Raw genomic sequence first — 5,615 nt, 5'->3', positions numbered from 1 at the left:
TTTTCTTTTACATTTTATTGTTGGATGTAACTGGGACCCTGTGTACAAAATTTTGCTCCACCACATGTACCACATGTGGTGCTAATGACAAATAAAGTAACTTTGAATCTTATATATATATACAGACATACATACACTAGCATAAGAAGCTCCAGAGACATTGGGCCTAAAATATCCCTTATAATTCCTTCTCATCATGCCAAAAGCCTGTACGATGCACGCTCAACAAAGTGCTGTGTATAACATTTGCCAGGGTCAACATGCTTCAAGTTTTTTGGACCCCAGTAATACTTGCTTGCGTTTCTAGTTTTACTGTACATAATTAAAGCTGTCATGAAACACAACATGTGATACTTATTCCTTAATGGATTGCTATGCATTTAATTAAAAAATTAAACACCAAATTCCCATCAAGTTTTATTGTAAAAAGTTAAGGTATTACAATTTTAGCAAATGGCTGCATTACAGAACTTCATTGCGTCTTCAGAAGACGTTTACCTTTCTTTACAGTTTCCCTTCATTTTTCCACAGGAAAGTCTCAGGCACCAGTGTTCGACGTCTTTGAAGCTTTCATCAACACTGACAACATCCAGGTTTTTGCTAATGCTGCCACTGACTACATCATGTGCTTAATGAAGTTCGTAAAAGGCTTAGGTTGGTTTCACCTGTTGATCCTCTTTTGTACATTCACATATCCTCATCATGGATTTGCTTTTGCTGGAATCAAATTAAGCTTTTGGCTTTGCAGTCTGTGTTTGCCTCCCATCATGTTAATCTGAACTTTGCTGAGATATTTTTATGTTAAGTTATAATGGTTTAATTACTTTCAAATCTTTTAGTTTGTCCAAGTGCTTTCTGTACTGCTTTTTGCTATTTTTGCACTATTTTCAACGTTTTTTTGTATGTGATTGTTTGTGTGCAGGAGAAGTGGACATTAAAGAGAGTGTAGACTGTGTTGATGTTTCAGGTCACAGCTCTACCGACCTCTGTGTGCCCGCTCTCGACTACTTGCACAAATGTTCTCATGTAAGCCCACTCAACATCATTTTTTTTTTCAGCCTTCAATCCTGCAGAAGCAGGTTTTTGCCAGAAGTGATTTTTCTAAACAAAGTTAAAAGTGTTTTAATTCTTTCAGTTGCTGGCTAAGATTTTCAAGATGCCATCTAAGCCAGTGTTCCTTGGCGCTCGACTGGCCAGCCTGCCTATGAGATCACAGGAGCGCTCAGTCAGCAGTGAGGATGGGATAGACTGTATCCTCCAGGAGTTTGATGATGACACAGGTAAAAATAATTAAATGATCCACTGTTTGAGTAAAATCACAATTTTGTAGCTATTAAAGCTTCACCTTGTTTTGTTGTGTCCTTTAGGTTTAATTCAGGTGTGGATTTTATTGTTGGAGCAGCTCACCACTGCCATGTCAAACTGCCCTCGACAACACCAGCCTCCAACCCTGGATCTGCTCTTCACCCTGCTCAGAGAGATCACCACTGTACCAGGTGATGCTCAGAAACACTTGCATTAAATCTGTGAATTTTAATTACAGTAGTCCCTCGCCACTTCGCGATGCAACTTTCATGGACTCGGTCTTTCGCAGTTTTTCATAGTACGATGGGACATGACACACAATTGGCTGATTGATAGATGAGCATGAGCAGCATGGATTGTTTTATTTAAAAATTTATTATTTCAAATGATTTAATACCTGCATTGTTTAGAATATTGCAAGAGTGTGGGGAGGGTTTAAAATGCCTTACTATAGAAAAAAAAAAAAAAAAAAAAAAAAAAAAAATATATATATATATATATATATATATACTAAAATAAACTACTACTTACTATTACTACTACTTGTACTCCTACTTTGCAGTTTTTCATTTATCGCAGGGGGACTGGGAACGGAACCCCCGCGATAAATGAGGGACTACTGTATTCTAACAGAGATTTTATCTGTAAAATATTCATTAATAGTATAAATTATTTAAAAAACTGCCGATTTATTTTCTTTACAATGAAGTCAGAGTTTTTTGTAATTTTAACATGTGTTTTCATGAAATTATGGGAAAATGAAATTCCACCTGATTTGACTTTTGGGGTTTTACATATTAAAACACAATAAAAATATGTTCTTTACTAAGCACTAAAATTATTTAAATGTAACTTCAAGTGGATAAAAACCCTCAACAAATGTCACCATGTTAGTGTTTATTGAGCAAAAACAAAATAAGCAAAATAGTTATAATTCAAATATTCAAGGTTCATTATTTATCATACGTACCACATGTGGTACATGAGTTGGAACGAAATTGTGTACACAGGGTCCCAGTTCCATCCAACAAAAGTATAAAATGTAATAGAAAAACTGTAATAAGATCTAAGATATGAACTAAGACTAAAAATACCCTACGCACTAGTAGTACAAAAACAATACGCCAAACAGCAGCACGAGCATAAGTGTGTGAGCACGAATGAACAAAGCAGCATAAAATAAATCAGTAGCATCATGATGTGATTTTTCACTGTGATTATATTGATTAGATATTCATGAGTCTAACAGCTGCAGAGTAGAAGCTGTTCCTCAGTCTAGTGGTTCTACACTTAATGCTCCTCAACCTCCTGCCTGAGGGGAGTGGGGCAAAAAGTGTGTGTGTTGGGTGAGTGGGATCCTTCATGATGCAGGCGGTCCTCTTCCTGCATCTGGAGGTGTAGATGTCTGTGATGGTGGCCCATTTTGATTTGAGCTTCAGCTTTCAAATAGATGGGGGCTTAAAAGAGAGATGCCAATCGACCAAGATACCCAAGTATTTGTAAGAATCGACAAACTCAATAGGAACACCATTCAAAGATAAAATAGAAGGACTGCTGGACTGTTCATTGAAAAGGTCCTCAGTGTGTAGCAGTGAGCATTAGACACCGACGTGTCACTGGTTTAAACTGTTCTTTTGAACTGGAAATTATTTGTTTATTTTTATGTAAGAAAACTGCTTGGAATAGAAATACCAAAGTTAAAAAATAAAATTCACAATATATACTGTAATGTGTAATGTAATTCTTGTTAGAATTCATATTAATTACAAAATTGGTACCGAAAAAGAACCGTCCAGGAACCGACACCGAAGTGAAAGTACCGACTCCGGTACAGATACTGATTTTTTTAGAAAGGTACCCAGCCCTAGTGGTCAGTCAGTTTCCCGATGACATTTTTTAATGTATCCACAAAGTCCATGGTGTTCTGTATGTGATGTTCTGAGCTGCCAACTAAAGGGATGGTACAGATGCCAGACATTTGGAAACATTATCAGTGACAGAGTTAATCATGCTAACAATAGGTCTTAACAGTACACAATGTTTGTGAATTTTAGGTAAGCGTTAGATCTTTACACATCCTAGATCTTGCACAGTCTGTGGTACAGAATATGGTCAATAGCCTTGTCCTGCTCCAAATGTTTCAGGCACTCTATCAACTTTTGGGGCAAAGATGGGGTAGAGGTAGGGCAGCCAATTGGGGACCAGAAATTCACGGTTCGTCTCCCAGCCATTTCCACATGTCGTGCTGTCTCTGAGCAAGACACCTAATCCCTGATTGCTCCCCGGGCTCTTACAAAGCTGCCCACTGCTCCACCTGGGTGTATCCCACGTGCGATTGGTTAAATGCAGAGAACAAATTTTGTCATTATATGGGAACATACAATGATGACAATCTCAGACTTCCCCCTTCTTGTAACCACTTTCTGGATCTCTTTTCAGCAGCTTGTAAGTGGTTAAGCCACTAAGGAGTGTCATGTCTTTCTCTTGATAGATTTTCTTGTTCAAAATCACTGTGCTCCTTCCTTTGTCTGCTGGAAGGACGATGATGTTCTTGTCCTTGCTGAGAGTGGTGACTGCATCCTTCTCATCTCTACTGATGTTGGAAGGTGGTGGTTTGGCATTGTTGAGGCAGGCTGAAACTTTGTTCCTAAGTTACACTGCTTCAACTCTGTAATTTTGTTGTTGCTGAGTGCAGATTATCAGAGTCAGAGAGAGTCAGAGTTTCTTTATTGTCATTCGCACCTCATGTGGTACATGTGGTGGAGCGAAATTATGTACACGGGGTCCCAGTTACATCCAACAATAAAATGTCTAAGAAAAACAGTAATAACATCTACATCAACACAGCCACATCAACATTATGTGGCTGTGATCATATCCACCAGAGTATTCTTGGTGCAACCTCAAAGTTCAGTCTCCTGACAAGGATCTCTGTCTCTGGATGGGTGAGCTGTCTGTCAGACACCTTCTTCACTCAGTTTTCTGTCTCCCTGGCATGTGACTGTCTACCAGTGTGTTGTCTTCCATTGAGTGTGTTGTTATTGGGATTGGGATGGGCTTGATGAGTTCCCTGTAAATTAAACTTCTGTTGTTGTCAGGACTTGGACTAGATATGCTGTGCTAAGCATGCCTTTTCTGTGAAATCCATCACCTGCTGAAATGTGGTCTGGTCTAGGTGTGCTGTTAGTTTGTGCTGAATGTACTCTTGGTCTATCTCACCAGTTCACTGACAGAAGATTTGACTTGCAGGCTGTTGGAAAAGGTGCCACTTTGTCTGCAACAGAGGTTGTATCTCATGTGGTTGCTGTAGTCTGCCCTCTTCCTTGCTGTATTCTCAAACTCGCAAACTAGTCTGAGGCAATCCTGTCCAAAGAGGTTCAAGAAGTCCTGATGCATGCTCAATAATCCAGGTAGATAAATCTAACAAGGTTGAGTCAGGTCCTCTGTTGAAATGTTTCGTCTTTTATCCAAAAGACTTCTTCAGTCTGAGGAACTGCAACAAACTCGGTCTTATAAACATGACATTTTCACAGTGGATTTCACAGTTTGCTATCACTAGCTCGTCCCAGCCTGACCTTGTAATGATTTTACTGGATGACCAATCCTAACAAGATTGGTAACCTACTTAGTTTTCCACTTGTCAATAACCTTTCTCCCTTTTGAATGATGGACCTAGATAGTTTGAAAATGACCCTCAATCCTTCCTAGATTATTGGACACACCAAACACACATTTCTCTTAGGTTATTGCTAATATCTTAATAAAAATCAATTTATTTAGTTGTCCTGTGCTTTTTTAATGAAAACGTGCAATTATAGTTTTAACCTCTCTTGTTAGGATGAACAGAGAAATGGATTTAACCCAAAGCTAAACTTTTTGATCCACATCATGTTACACATGTCTCACGTAGCTTCTTCCAAACAACACTTTAGTCTAAAATTGAGTTTCTCATCCAGAACTTTAAATGTTAACGCACTTAGGTCTGTTATACTCTTGTTTTGTTGTTGATATTTAAGAATGAACAACACATTTTTATCGAATCCTTAAGGTCCAGGATTTGCCATCTTCGCTGTCATCCAGCTGCTGCTTCCGGTGATGTCACTCTGGCAGCAGCGTAGTCATGGCGACCACTCTTATTGGGACATGGCAGCAGCAAACTTTAAGCACGCCATTGGCCTTTCATGTGAGCTGGTGGTGGAGCATGTCAACAGTTTCATACACTCAGGTAAAACAATACATGTGTAATGCATAGCTTACCTTTGATCATGGCTCAGTTTTGGGGTTATATTTTATATATACTGTGTGTGTGT

The sequence above is a fragment of the Nematolebias whitei genome, chromosome 1 (assembly GCF_014905685.2).
Source record: "Nematolebias whitei isolate Nwh7 chromosome 1, NemWhi1, whole genome shotgun sequence".
Taxonomy (NCBI): domain Eukaryota; kingdom Metazoa; phylum Chordata; class Actinopteri; order Cyprinodontiformes; family Rivulidae; genus Nematolebias; species Nematolebias whitei.
This window is presented reverse-complemented; position numbering follows the sequence as displayed.